The following is a 16,327-nucleotide window of genomic DNA, read 5'->3' as shown; positions in this document are numbered from 1 at the left end:
CAGATGAGTAAAATGAGTTTGGAAAGTTCAAGTTTCTTGCACAAGAAGGACAGCAACTACTTGGTGAGGCTGAAATTCTGATTCAAGGCTCTCCTAAAATAACATGCTGCCACTCTACTCAAGACTCAGAAGGCACATGTTAAATGTTCACAGGAAGTGGCACACAAAGATGTAGGTATTGAGGCCCCTGTCTTTTTCTATTATCTGTTCTTGCATCATTCATTTCAACAAGTTCAAATATTCATTAAGCATCTTTTACTTTCCACCACCCCAAAGATTTTTGGTGAAGGTTATATGCCTTGCGTAAGGTTTCACAGAACCCAGGCAGTCTAGAGTCCGTGCCCTTAAGTAAGCATCGTTCCTGACGGCTACTACTGTAGTCCTGCAAAACAAGTGATCTGGCCAAAGAAGGAGAGGACATTGTATAAAGTTAATCTGGCAAGAGGATGTGTGCTTCCTAACTCAATGGGAAATATGGCATGGAAACAAGATTCTAGAGTAGCAAGAACAAATCATTGACCCAATGTGAAAAAAGCAACAAAGATGGAGACTTCCAAAAAACTGGGATTGATTTCCTACAAAGCAAAACAATAGCATTAGTACTTCCCTGTTAAATTAAGAATAAGTGGAAAGCCACAACACATACAAAGGAACAAATAACACTTGGAAAAGTAGAAAACATTCAAAAATTATAAATTGAAAATAAAAGTAATCCAGTCCCAATACTCAGAGATAGTCACTATTTTCTTTTCTTTCTTTCTTTTTTGTTTTGTAAACATACATATATAGCTACATATATAGTATACGTGTATAGGTATACTTTAAATAGTATATCTTATATGTAATTAAAAATTTTTTTAATGTTTATTTGTGTGTGTGTGTGTGTGTGTGTGTGTGAGAGAGAGAGAGAGAGAGAGAGAGAGAGAGAGAGCTAGCTAGCAGGGAGGGGCAGAGAGAGAGGGAGACACAAAATCCAAAACAGGCTCTAGGCTCTGAGTTGTCAGCACAGAGCCCAAAACAGGGCTTGAACTCACCAACCATGAGATCACGACCTGAGCCAAAGTCAGATGCTTAACCCACTTGAGTCACCCAGGTGCTCCTCTTATATGTAATTTTCTTTTTCATCACTAATTTTATGTCAGATGCATTCTCCCATGCCATTAAGAAGTCAGTCTTTGGAAACATTCTTATTAATATTGTATATCATAATTTATTAAACCAATTCCCTATAGTTGAGAACCTAGTAACTCTAGTTTTTGCTACTATAAGTTGCTTCATGTTGTACATTTTGTATTTTGTGGATATCTCTGATGATTTCATCAACACTTCCAAAATGATTGTGTTCATTTGCCCTCCATGAACAAAATACAGAATCTTTTTACGACTAAAAAAAAAAAAGTCAACCAACTGAATGTAAAGGAGAGAATATATTATTACTTGAAGTTCCTTCATTATTAGGCTGAATATTTTAACATGTTTCTTGATATTTTTGTCTTTTATGCATAATCTCTAAGTCCTTTGCCTTTTCTGTTATTGGTCTGTTTGACTTGTTGATTTTAAAGAGCTCTTTGCATATTGAGAATATTAAATAATTCCAAAAAAAAAAGAATATTAAGTAGTTGCATAAAACTACACTTTGACCTATTTTTCAAGGCCCAGACCAAATTATGCATCTTTCATTGTGCCTTTCCTGACTCTAACCCTAACTCCAGTCTCCTGCTGCTAAAACCCTGATACAATATTCAATATGGAATTAAACACTTTTAACAAGCCTTTGGAGCTCTTTCTTTTGTCCTCCATAATAACTTTCCAGAAGAGAGTTTATGTCTTTTAACAACTACAAAGATGACCAACTTGACATCTCTGAGTTCTCAGTGTCATTAGCTATGACAGTGTTGTAATTTAACAGATGATGGGACTGGGAGTTCAGCCCATACCATCAGCTACTACATGTTCACCCTAAGGACTTGACCAGCTTTCTGACTCTTCCCACAATGCACCTCCCAATTCTCACATTAGGGTGTTTAAACTGAGATAAAATCCTAATCTTATTTTCACATTTTCTCTTATATATGAGAGAACATTTTAAATATATGAGACACAATTCAAAGAGCTCACAAAGGAGACTTAGTTGATAAGAAACAGAACAAAGTCTTTTGGATTTTTTGTAAAGAATACTGAATTCTCTTTGTTTTTTTTCCTGATCATAATTACTTTATGATACTTTCTTTGCCTTTAAAGAATATAAAATTTCCCCAGAACCTGATTTTATGGGCTGTTTATATATAAAGGACTTACATGAGTCACCCAATGGCTTTCAACATTTGGTTCCTCCCAAATCTTGCTCCAGAAGTCTTTACAAATCATTTAGATGTTCTGAATGAATGGCTTTATCTTTCTTTTTATTAGAATGGGAACCTACCCAGTACTCACTCAGAAAACACTTGCATTTAAAAATCACTCTCTCTGTATTTACAATAGCCAAATTATGGAAGAAGCTCAAGTGTCCATCGACAGATGAATGGATAAAGAAGTCACACACACACACACAATGGAATACTACTCAGCCATAAAAAGGAATGAGATCTTGCCATTTGCAACAACACGAATGGAGCTAGAGAGTATAATGCTAAGTGAAGTAAGTCAGAGAAAGACAAATACCATACGATTTCGTTTAAATGTGGGATTTAAAAAACAAAACAAACAAAGGAAAAAAGAGACAGACCAAAAAACAGACTCTTAACTATACAGAACAAACTGATGGTCACCAGAGGGGAGGTGGGTGAGGGGATGAGTGAGATAGGTATAGGGGGTTAAGAGTACACTTATCATGCTGAGCACTGAGTAATGCATGGAATTGTTGAATCACTATATTTTGTACCTGCAACTAATAAAACACTGCATACTAACTACACTGGAATTTAAATTGTAAAAGAATAAAAATTAAAAAAGAAAATAAAAATCACTCTTTCTGAAGTGAAGAAGGTTCTAGGGATGGCTTAGAATCTGGAAAGGAATCTGAAAAATGACTTTTTATTGGGGATGGAGAAGAAATAGAGAGAGAAAGAAAGAAAGGATCATAGTTGATTTACACACAATGCATTATTTTTGTACAATCCAATACAACTTAGCTGGAGTGAGGATGAGTAAGGAGAAAAAAAAAAGGCCATTTGAAAAGGTGAAATTCATGCCTCCCGTCTGGAATTGGGCAGGTATGTGTTTTAAAAAGGCCTTCAACCTTCTTCTAGAGAAAAGGCCTGATTTGAATGTCATTAACATGGCTGGACTTCCAGGCTTTCTAAAATGGTCTTTCATTTCCATGTGAGGATTGGAAAATGCCCTTCGTAGGGGTGGGGAGTGTGGGCAGGGGGACCAGACCTCTTTGCCTACATCTTGGCTAATTTACATGCTCTCCAATGGAGGTCATATCAATATGAGACCCAACCTCTGTCAGTTTTGCGGGTCCCTTAACCTGAGAACCTTGAAGCCCATTGAGAGCCATTCATACTTGGCAGATTGATTTCTTCAGTCATTTTGTCATAGTAACTGACAATTCACTGCCATCCAAGTGTATCTGGGAGCACAATGCCCACATAAATATTGTTGGCAATTCTCAGCATATCCTTTTGTGGAAATTGTAGGCTAATTTACTTCTGCCACTCGGCTTTCTATAGCTATGTGACAGAAGATCATTTCCTCTGCAACCATACAGCTGACAGACCCAGTAGGGCTTATTTCACAGAAGCAGAGAGTTCAGAATCCCCCATCAATACAGAATAAAATGAATCAAAACTTCAAACACAGGTTAATCTGGAAGTGGAGACAGGGGGTCAGTAAGAACATAAAAACTTCAGAATCAGGTGCAGCCCAAGTCCTAAAGCTATTCTGGAGAGTTTGGAGCATAGGCATAATAAACAGGGAAATAGCTCTACTTAAAAAAAAATCACAAGAATGACAAAGGGCAGAGAATCCTCCTTAATCACACCAGCTAATTTGAAAGGTGCATTCTAAGCTGTGCTGACTCACAGAGCAGGTGGGAAAGTTCCTGAGAGCAGTGCAGACAGCTCCAGGGTGGCCTTGGTCTACAGAGGATTTTCTTGTTGCTTCCCCAGCTGTGAAACCAACGATCTCCGGATGGAGAGATGGCTGCAGGTGCGACATGGCAGAAAGAGCAAGGGTTTTGGCAGTAGACATTCCTGGATTTGATACCTGCCCCCACTGCTTAGCCATGGAAACCTAAGCCCCTTAACCTTTCTGAGCACAGTTTCACCACCTACAAAACGGGATTATAAAGGTACCCACTCTATGGGGTGGTCGTAAGGATTAAATGAGATCATTCATTTTCCATAAACTTTGCTAAGTTCCTTCTCGGCATTAGGCACAGGATTTAGGGCTGGGAAATGAAAATATTTGAGAGGGGATGTCTCTATCTTTGATTTTAGTGCATGGAAAATAAAATTGCTTTGACATAAGATGCGACTCTCTGAGTTGGCTTGGAAGAATGAGAGAGAGCTCAGAGAAGATAGCTCTTGAGATTTGAAAGAAGAGGGGTGCCTGGGTGACAGCCGGTTAAGCATCCAACGCTTGGTTTCCACTCAGGTCATGATCTCACAGCTCATGAGTTTGAGCCCTGCATCAGGCTCTGTGCTGACAACAAGGGCCCTGCTTGGGATTCTCTCTCTCTTCCTCTCTCTGTGCCCATCCTCTGCTCGTACGCTCTCTCTCCCTCAAAATAAGTAAATCAACTTAAAAAACAAAAAGAAAGAAGAGAAGTTTGTCAAGCAGATTGGCAGAAAGGAGACAACCCAGGCAGACACGAAGGCAAGAGGGGTAGGTAATAACACTCTTCTTGTTGCTGGAGTATGATGTACAAGAAGCATGTGGCAGAATTCTGACTAGGCTGGGCAGGGAGAGGACCAAGTCGTAAAGAGTTTTGTGCGTGTCCAGTGCAGGAGTTCAGTTTTTATCCTGTAATTGCAAGGGGCCTTGGACACACGCCTGCTCTTGTTGAGCATTACAATGTACCATGTGCTGTGCTCAATCACTGTGGTACCCTTTGTCTAGTCAGAGGAAATCAAAGCTGATGTCTCCGTGGGAGTTTATTTTCCACTTAGTTCCTTGTGATGAAAACAGTGAATCAAGTTTGTGTCCGGGTGTGGGGGGAGGGGGTTTCAGATAACCCTTTTGAAAAATTCTGTCCATGTCTGGGGTCAAGAGGCATGGACCCACCTCCAATTGGTTTCTTTATCTCTCTGAACCTTTCTCTCTCTGCTGTGTGTGTCAGTGACATCTGCCAAGCTTCAATATAGAACTTTTATGGCATCAGAGATTGCTAGCACCTTGAAAAACTCTGTGCTATCTAAGGCTACCATCTGCTCCAATTTCTCCTTCCTGTCTCCCGAGTGTGTGGCCAGGACACTTGCATATCTAAAGGAGCCCATGCCCCAAGAGAAGGGGGCTCTAAGCCTCTCAAGCCCAATTAAACAGAATGTAAATTTTCTCAGAGGGTTAATACCACCCCTTAGTTCCAAGGCCCATGTAAGGAAAGTCAAGACTTTTTGGGTACTGGGAAAACAAATCCTAGAAATCCAGATGCTTGGGCTTTATCTATCACTCACCAGCTATGTGACCTTGGGGATGTCACTTAACTCCTGTGAGCTTCAGCTCCCTGATCTAAAAAATGGAAATACATGGCGATACTCACACTCTGCTGACTGAATAGTGCAGCAAGGTCTCTGTTCAGGTTATATATCGCTGCGTAACAATTACTCCAAAATATAGTGTCCTTTTTTCTAATTTCTGAGAGAGAGACAGACAGACAGACAGACAGCGTGAGTGGAGGAGGGGCAGAGAGAGAGGGAGACACAGTATCCGAAGCAGGCTCCAAGCTGTCAGCACAGAGTCCAATGGCCCTATGCGGGGCTAGAACTCATGACCCATGAGACCATGACCTGAGCTGAAATTGGACATTCAACTGACTGAGCCACCCAGGCACCCCCAAAATATAGTGTCTTAAAACCACAACACTGCCCTTGACCTTGCTAATGAATCTGCCATCTGGACAGGGCTTGGTAGAGATAGCTTGTCTCTGCTCCACTTGGTTCTATCAGCTAGGACATTCCATGGCTGGGGCTGGAAACTCAGAAGGCTCATGCACTCACATGCCTGGCAATCAGTGCTGACTGTTGACTATCTCAGTGCTTACTCATGTCATGGCAGCAGGTTAAAGGGAAAGTGCCCGAGATAGGCAGAGCACCAGGCCAAAGCCATATTGTTCTGTGACCTAGCCTTGGAAGTCACATAGCATCACATCCGCCATCTTCCCATTAGTTACAACAGTTGCAACTCCTACTATGATTCCAAAAGAGGGAACATAGACCCCACCTCTCCAGAGGTAGAGTGTCAGTGAACTTGTAAGAAGGTGATGTGAGATGGGATATTCATAGGGCCATCTTTGGAAAATACAATCTGCCACTTTGTATAGAGGAAACAGCTTTGTTAAGTATAAAGCAGCAGATGAACGGTGTTGCTAATACTCAGGCCTTCCCCTTAAGTGCTGTTCCACATATTTAAGAAGTATTATTATTATTAAGCTCGTTATTTGCCTAAGATCTATCAATGTCTACTAGACGCAGACACTGTCCAAGATGCTTTCAAGTGCAGGACCTCATTTCACCCATATAACGAGCATGAGAAGTAGGATATATGAGCCTGAGGCTCAGGGCATTTAAGTGACAACTTTTATTCACTCACTCAGTAAATACATACTAAACTTCTACTTTCTGTCAGGCAATATGCTCAAAGGGAAATAACAATAAACAAAACAGGCATGATCCCTGTCCCATCTACTGGAGGAGAAAAAAAAAAACCCAAATAATCATAAAATAAGTTAATTATCATTGTGATCAACACTGTGGTGGTAAGACCCCATGTAGACTGGCAATGAGGGAAGGCTTCCCGAAAAAATAACACTTTATTTTTAAAAAAAAATGTTTAGTTATTTTTGAGAGAGAGAATGTGAGCAGGGAAGGGGCAGAAAGAGAGAGGATCCAAGCGGGCTCTCTGTTTCAGCACAGAGCCCAATGTGGGGCTCAAAGCCACAAACCGCAAGATCATTTAACCACCTGAGCCACCCAGGTGCCCCCAAAATAACATTTTAAATGACACCTGAAGAATGAGTGGCAATGAGATAGGGGTGGGAGTGCAGGAGAGCATTGCAGGCAGGGGGGACAGCCCGTGCAAAGGCCCTGTGGTGGAGGGAAAGGGTTATAGCTGGAGTAAAGTGAGGAAGGATGAGCTTGCTTTGACACGCAGCCAGAGGGGTAAACAGGAAAAAACACCAAACCAAACCGAACCAACCAACCAACAAAAAACCACAACAACATGCCAAGCCTTGGCCAGCCATGAGCCAAAATCTGCAGAGTCAGGTCCTGAACTTAGAGCTTCTGGGCACCCACACAGGGCTCTCTCTATACAGGACAACTGCCTGCATTGCATTAGGCAGACAGCCACTTTCCTGCCATCTCCAACAGATTATTACACAGGTTAGGGTAGGCCACATGTTTTCCCACTCAGATGACAGGTTTTGAAGGGCTACAAGATCTCCCTCTATGATTAATCTCTGTACAGGATTGAAGTGCGGGGCCTTAGCAGGCACTAAGAGCTTGTTACTCAGCTCACTATTCTCAGCATGACAATGAAAAGTGCAAACTCCCTCATATCAAACCCCCAAAATGCAGATACCCAGACACTGCTCTAAGAACAAGGAAGCTCCCTGGAATCTGGATGGCACTTTACTGTGTGGAAATGAGAAAGCAGGATGGTTTCAAGCCTCAATTGGCCCTTTTGTGAAATGGGGGAGATTCTACTCAATTACTCCCTGTCCAATTTATTAAAAATTAATTGCACTAAATCTAAAATTATCAACTCAGTTATGCCCCCCCCCCCCCCACACACACACACAGGGACACTATTCCTTGCTGTTTCTGCAGAAGAATCAGTAAGGTGAGGAGGGTAGCATGGCAGGACTCCAAGGAGAGAGAATCTCAGTGCTGAGTTGGATAGTCAGAAAAGAATGTTTGCAGATAGAAAAATGTTTTCACAGGGCAGCTTCACAGCAGCCCTCTGGATCTCTTGCCCAGAGGCTGGAACTCTTTCCAAGGTTCGGTTTAGGCTTTTGAAAGAAAACAGCCTGGTTTCTCTCCTGGCAACTGTTTAGGGTACTGGAGGCTTGGAATTAAAAATTTTTTTCTCTCTCTCTGTAGTAAAAGATTCATTACTGGGCACTCAGACACTGGGACAAAATGGGGGTAATTTTGGAGATGGGCACTAGGTACAAAATATTCTGTTTCACACTGTCATTCACAATGATCAGGTCTGTTTTATTGTGATATCAAGTAATATAATGATTAGATCATGATCCTCTACATAAATCTCTTACCACATGTTTATTCATAATTCTAAAAAACCTCAAGACAAGTTTAGAATTACTCACCAAAGCCTGATAAAGCATCACAGAGGTAAAAAGAAAGGCCACCTCTTCCCAGATCCATTTCTGCAAGTGACAGTTTCATAGTAACTCGGTCATTCTTCTGGGAACAAGACCATAACTGTTTTCATCTTAAGCAGCTATTATTGGATGAGCTACACCTGGAACTGCCATGCACTCATGAGGATTATTATAACCTCACTACAAATTTTTAAAAAGAATTTTTTTAATGTTTATTTATTTCTGAGAGAGAAACAGACAGACAGAGCATGAAGTGGGGAGGGGCAGAGAGAGAGGGAAACACAGAATCCGAAGCAGGCTCCAGGCTCCGAGCTGTCAGCACAGAGCCTAACGCAGGACCTGAATTCATGAACCTGAATTCAAGATCATGCACTGAGCTGCAGTTGGATGCTTAACGACTGAGCCACCGAGGCACCCCTAACTGCACTACAAATTTCTCAACAGAGATCAAATTTGGTGAAATGATTCTTAGCTCAGCAACCATCCAAATAGCCCCTGAGATGAGAATAGGCTAGAAATAAGGCGGCGCTCAGGAAAAGAGATACTCTTGGGGGAAAATATCCCCACTGTAGTTTTCTTCTTTATTTACATAGCTCTCTACATAGCTATCATTATGTTCTTCCAAAACTCTCCCTCAGAATTATAGCACAGCTCTAAATACTGTCCTCTTTTCCACTTTGTCAAATGAATCAGATGATCATTAGCTCTCTGGCTTCTCCTAGGCCATTCCATCCACCTGCTTTTCTCTGTAGCCTCTAGTCCTGCTGCCCCAGACTTCCCTTTGCTTCTCTCCTGGCTTGGATCCCTTATTTCTAGGACCCCAAGTCTTCTTCCTTGGATGTGGTAAAGCGTCTCCTTCTGAAGCTTCTTGAGAAAAGGTGGAAGGAAGGTCTTCTCACTGCTAAGAATCCCACTCCTCATTTCTGAGAATCCTGCTCCATTGCAATCTCCTTTAAGGCAGGGGTCATGGGCTATTTTTCTTTTAATCTCCCAGGCCATCCAGCACCTTTCCCCCGTTAGTCATTACTCACCACAGAACCCTGACTTATCTTGGTCATTTATCTGTTCATTAATCGCTCATCTTTCTGCCTTACATACCTTATTCAATCAATGTATCCTTAGTGCATGGTAGCTGCCCACCCACCCAAACCGCTGAATGAATAAATACATAAATGAATAAAAATGTGCAGAAGGAGCATGAGTTTGAGAGCTAGACAGACTTGTACTCAACTACTGGCTTTGTACTTTAGTTCTGAGACTAAGAAATTTACTTAACGTTGCTGAGATTCCATTTTCCCATTTGTCAAATAAAAGTAACTACTTTTCATTTGTCAAATCAATAAGGATAATGATGTATTTAGGGTTGAAATATGATATCTATAACTTACTTTCAAATGGTTCAGCTTCCTCCTCCCCAAATATATATACACACACACACACACACACACACACACACACACACACAGAATAGATGTGGCAAAATGGTAACACAGGTAAAGGATATACAGGTGTTCACTGTACTTTTCTTTCAACTTTTCTCTGCATTTTACATTTTTCAAAATACAAAGTTGAGAGGGGGAAAAAACGGCATAGCTATCTCAGAGGATCTTTGTTAGAATTAAAGAAATCTGATAATGAAGCACTTAGCAGTGTGCCTGTCAGTACCAGATGCTCAATAAATGTTAATGTCCTTCATTGCCTGGAACTAATCCTAACCACCTGCAGTGGGCCCCCTCTGACTTCACAGCCCAGCTCCAGAAACTTCTCACTCAACTTGACTCCCCACGGTAAGCTGAAAAATGCACCTGCCCCCACACCAAATATCCATGTCAAACGCTTGGAATCAGTGAATGTTACTTTACTTGGTAAAAGGGTCTCCAGGGATGTAATTAAGTTATGAACCTTGAAATGAGGTCATTTTGAGTTATCTGAGTGAGCCCTAAGTCCAATGACAAGTCTCCTCGTAGGAAACACACTGAGGAAAAAGTCAAGAAGGGAAGGAGGCAGTATGAAGAAAGAGGCAGAGATTGGAGGCATGTGGCCACAAGCCATGAGGCCAAGGAATGCTGACAGCTGCTGGAAGTTGGAAGAAGCAAAGAATGTGTCTTCCCCTTTGAGCTTCTAGAGAGAGCGTAGCTGTCCAGTACCTTGGGTTTGGACTTCTGGGCTCCAGAACTGTGAGGGAAGACATTGTGTCATTTTAAGCCATCACATTTGTGGTTAATTTGTTGTGGCAGCCCTAGGAAATGCATACACTCCCCCTGACCAAGCTCTCAACATGTCTTCCTTCCTGTCTGCCAGTAGCCTTCATTCAGCAACTTGACCCACATTTCTACCTCCAGGGCCCTGCTCCCTGCCATTGGCACTTCTTCGTTTCTCTCCTTACAGTATCTCTGTCATCTCTTACAGCATCTCTGTTATCTTACAGCATCTCTGTCAGCTCTTGGCTGCAAGATCTCTCTGATGCCCGCTACCTGCTTGTTTCTCTTTGCATGGCACTTGTGCTTCCTATCTCTCAAGCCTCACTCTTGTGGTCTAGCTCTCTGGCCCCTGGGGTCTAATCATCTCTGATCTAACTATCAACTACCATGCCCCAGATTTGACATCTTAAAAATTGTTTTTAACGTTTACTTATTTTTGAGAGAGAGAGAGAGAGAGAGAGAGCGCGCATGAGTGGGGGAGGGGAAAGAGGGAGACACAGAATCCAAAGCAGGCTCCAGGTTCTGGGCTGTGATCACAAAGGAAAAGAAAATTGGTGGCCAGGGATGTGGGCATGATCTGATATTTCTCCGCTTTTCAGTTCTGGTTGTAGAAAGAGAAAGAAGTAGAAAGACACCTATAGAATAAGAATATCCCCAATGGTAGTACACTACCAGTTATTTTAGTAGTTGTTGTAGGGGTGGTGACATGACACCAATGATAACTGTCATTTACGTATAGTATATGTTTTAGGTCCTTTAAAAATTCACTGATTTCCCCCCAACGATATCCCTTTGAGGAAGTTACATATTCATTTCTCTACTTTAGGACAAGAAATTTCATATTAAAAAAAAAAAAGTAAAAAGTAAAAAAAAAAAAATGTCTCTACTTTCTAAAGAAATCAGGAGACAGTAAAACCAACACTACCGTATAGGTTAACCAACTTGAATGTAAATAAAAAATTAAAAATAAAAATAAAAAAATCAGGAGGCCAGGGTTAAGTGATCGCCCAAGGTCACAGTGAGTTAAAAGAACAGCTGGAGCCATGACCTAACCCCTGGTCTCCTGGAGGCAGGATACAAATCAGAGAAAACCGTATGTCTGGAAGGAAATCGGTAATCAACCTGGCTCTGCAGACCCAAATTCACCTCTACTAGTAATGATTTTACTTTGGAAACTACAGTCATTGAAGATTTTCTTCTTCAACATGGTGTGCAGGAGCACACTCTGGAAGGATGTATGTGCAGTTACAGTGATGGTAGTTCCCAGCACAAAGGGAAACTCAGAAACTCCGGGAGAATGTTTCCCTGAAATGTAAAACCCCGTTGTCAGGCCAAGATGCCCCATTTGTCAGAGGCCTGGCTGTGTTGTAATCTCTGTAAAGGCAGAGGCCTCATTGTCTCTTTCTTTATATGCCCCAAGTGTAGTTTTTATGTAATATATGCACAACCTGCTTGTAGTGAATTAAACAGATTTCAGCGATGTAGAATATCTGAAGTGCTTTTCACAGGATCCTGCGCTTAGCTCGTGTTCATCAGTAACATCCCATTTGCCTGGTAAATTCCCCACCAATTTACCAACTTGCCTGAAACAATGGCTTCACCAAGACTTTTTCTACTTAAAAGTTCCCAAGGGTTCTTCACTTCCTACCAGAGTATTTGGTCTGGCTTTGAATACGTCTCACAATTTGACAGTAGTCACTTTATCCAAAGTGATTATCTACTCCCCACAATCTCATTCCTAGGCTCCAGCCATACGAAAACCACCATAAGCCCCTGAATGAGTCAAGCTCTTTCCAAGCCTCTACTTTTGGGACTGTAAGGGGTGGGGATGTTCTCCTTAAAATAGGGGGTTCAGGAAGAGACTCACTAGCTAAATTAAGGTGAGATTGGAGGAGGGAGGTGAGGGATGAGCCATGTGAGTAGCTGGAAGGTGAGCATTCAGAGGGAACATCCAGGCAAAGGCCTTAAATTGAGAATACACCTGTCAAGTTCAAAGAGCCACCAGGATGGCTACTCTATCCCAGGATGGATAGGAATCAGCCAGGATTGAGAATAACCTCCACACAGGCCCTAAAAGCACAGAAGAGCATAGCTACTTCCAGGGACCTAAAGCCAAAGGAGCTGGAACTTAGTGAACACAGAGGGAACATAGTAAGAGGAGGCTAGTGACTTGGGCAGGGGCCATTGAGGCAGAGCACAGGAGGCCATGGGGAGGGGTCTGGACAATGGGAAGTCTTGAACGGGATCTGAGCAGGGGCATAACTTGATGCAATTTATTATTTTTTTTGTTATGGGGTTTTTTTTTTTGTAAATCTCTGAACTATTTATTGAGGTATATCATATATACAGAAAAATGCATGTGTAAGTGTACAGGTCATTAAATACTCACAAATTAATCCCAATTATGTAAGTGCCTCCCAAATTAAAAAGCAGAACATTTACCAAGCACGTTGGAGCCTTCCTCAATATTATCTTCCAAGCAATTTAGAAGGTTGCTGTCACTGCTAGGTTGAGACTAAATGGATTGGAGAGGGAACTATTAAAATAAAGTCTTATTTATATTCAGCCAAATATGGGTGCCTCCACTAGTCCCAGTTCTATTTGCTTGGGGCCATGTGGAATGGGCCTGATTTCCTTCTCCGAGACTCACTGCAGTCCTCAGAACCCCTCCGCTTTCTTCAGTGCCTCCCACAAGCAGTTACCCAGGACTGAGTGCAGTATCAGAGCTGAGACCCACCCGGGACAAAACCAGATTCCGTGCCTGGAACCTGAGATCCACTGCTTACCATTAGTAGCAGCCAGGATGAGCCTCCACACGCTGCTCACAAGGCTACATGCCCTGACTGGCCTCAGTGACTTCTCCATATCTGTGATGGGTTGCACAAAGCGAGCACCACGATCATTTTGGCCCTCAGTCCTAATGGCTTCCCACAAATGCTCAACTGGTCAGAATCCACGTATGTAGGAGGGAATGTGTTTGTGTCCCTGATATATAAGAAGATGTTGAAGGGAATGAGAATTGGTTAACTTCTCCCTCTCTCTTAGTAGCCAGCCTAATTTTATGTATATAAATCGCTAATTCTCTTTAGGCGTAAGTATACTCTTTGATTTGTATCAGGAAAATGCAAATTAACAACATTGAGGGGCACCTGGGTGGCTCAGTCGGTTGAGCCTCCACTCGTGATTTTGGCCCGGGTCATGATTCCAGCGTTGTGGGATCCAGCCCTGCGTCGGGCTCCGTGCAGAGTGTGTGGATCCTGCTTAAGGATCTCTCTCTCTCTCTCTCTCTCTCTCTCTCTCTCTCTCTCTCTTCCTCCCCCCTCTCTCTTACTCCCCCTCCATCCCTCTCCCTCACTCGCACTCTCTTTCTAAAATAAAAATTAAAACAACAATGAGATACCACCACACACCCATTAGAATGAGCAAAATCTGAAACACTGATAGCACGGAACACTGGCAAGAATCTGGACCGATAGGAGCTCTCATACATTGCTGGTGGGAATGCCAAATGACACAAGTGCCTAGGAAGGCAATTTGGAGGTTTCTTACAAACTAAACCTACCCTTACTACAAAATCCAGCAATTGTATTCCTTATAATTTACCCCCAAAGGACTGACTTGAAAACTTATGTCCACAAAAACCTGCACACAGATGTGTATAGCAGCTCTATTCAAAATTGCATGGACGTGGAAACAACTAAGATGTCCTTCAGTAGGTAAATGGGTAAAGAAACTGTGGGACACCCAAACGATAGAATATTATTCAGTACCAAAAAGAGATGAGCCACCAAAGCCATGAAAAGACATGGAGGAAATTTAAATGCATATTACTAAGTGAAAGAAGCCAATCTGTATGAATCCAACTACATGACATTCTTGAAAAGGCAAAACTATGGAGACAATAAGATCAGTGGTAGCCAAGGATGTGTGGGGGAGAGAAATAAGTAGGGAGAGGATTTTTAGGGCAGTGAAAATCCTCTGGATGACATTACAATGATGGATTGATGTCATCATACACTTGTCCAGGCCTATAGACTGCAACACCAGCAGTGAACCCTAAGGTAAACTGTGGACTTGGGGTAAATATAACATGTCAATGTGGGTTCATCCCTGGTAAAAAGCGTACAGTTCTGGAGGTTGATAATGGGGGAGGCTACGCACATGTGAAGCAGGGGTATGTGGGAAATCTCTGTACTTTCTTCTCAATTCTGTTGTAAATCTAGAATTGCTCTAATAAAAAAACAAGTGTCTTTTTTAAAAAGCCGTTAGAGGCTTACCCGTGTTCGTAGGAGATGGGGGAGTACAGGTTCCAAAGAAAGGGGGGTAGTAGGCTGAGTGGAATTGTGTAGACCAGCCTTTCCCTCTACTTTATTAGGCTCTTGTTCCTTGATATTCCTAAGTAACGAAGGCATTTGCTAATTGTCATCCTGGATGCATTTAAGCAAAGAGAAAGTGAAAGTAACATTAATGGAGCATCTACCATAGGCATTTCTTTGATAGTAGGAAGTTCTCATGATAAAATTTGGAATTAATCATGCAATCAATTAGAAAATAGGATTTGCCCTGCTATTGTTTTTAAAGTATCTCCATCTGGAACTTGTAGAAATAGAACTTGAGCCAACATGGCAGCTTCATTTGAATGGCTTTGGTGCTTTATTTGCCACAACAATGGATGATGAGGGAATAAAAGTAATAAGAATGAGTAAGAAATACTAAAGATAGTATCTGTAGTCCTATGAAAAGAGAGCTCTTTATTCTTGAGCAAAGGCTGGAAGTAATCAAAGCTGGATTTGCTAAGCAATGTTTATAGCAATAAAGTTTCTTTTCTATTTTTGAAATGTATGTAGGAAAAATCACTTTGATATTGAAAATCTGAAACTCATGAATCTTCAGCCCCCTTTCTTCCATTCTGTTTTTGTAATGTAAGTTTCTTTAAAAAAATAACACTGATCCCACTGGCACACCCACCATCACATACTGAACCAGGCTGTGCTAGGCAAGTACTTATTAAATAAACATGCTGAGTCAAAACAGGTCATGAATGGCATGAAGTTTTGTAAACCAAATTACTTTGTTTCTCTCTGGGATGGCAAACAGACCTGAAAAGCTTTTCAGAAATACCAGTGAAGCTGAGTAAGTCAAAACTGAACCTATCTGTTTTCTGAAACTATGGATGTCCTTGGACCAGAACCTGAACCCACGGGATATTTCGCTTGGGCCAGACAGCCTGTCCCTTCTCTGAAGCTGACACCACCGTCTGAGCCAAGAGCTAAGTCCCCCAGAGCAAGTACCGAGAAAGGGCCTCAGAAGGAGTTGCTTCATCCCAGGAAGAGTTAAACTTCTTGCACAGAGCAGGCCTTCCTTCAGCTCCAACCGTGCTCACTCCAGAAAACAGCTCTGGGAGCCCCAGAGGGGGCTTTAGCTGCTCTGACTTCTCACACACTCTTCTTTCAAATGAATTTAAACCTTTTCTTGTCCAAATCCCTACAGAAGGAAAAAAAAAAAAAAAAAGTAACCACTCTGTAGTTTTTCTACTATTATGCAAATAAATTAATCAGGCAATGCTCCTGTGAGAATTAATTTATATTTGAATCCAATGAGGCCTGGATGCTTGCTA

This window comes from Panthera tigris, chromosome D1 (genome assembly GCF_018350195.1).
Source record: "Panthera tigris isolate Pti1 chromosome D1, P.tigris_Pti1_mat1.1, whole genome shotgun sequence".
Lineage (NCBI taxonomy): Eukaryota > Metazoa > Chordata > Mammalia > Carnivora > Felidae > Panthera > Panthera tigris.
This window is presented reverse-complemented; position numbering follows the sequence as displayed.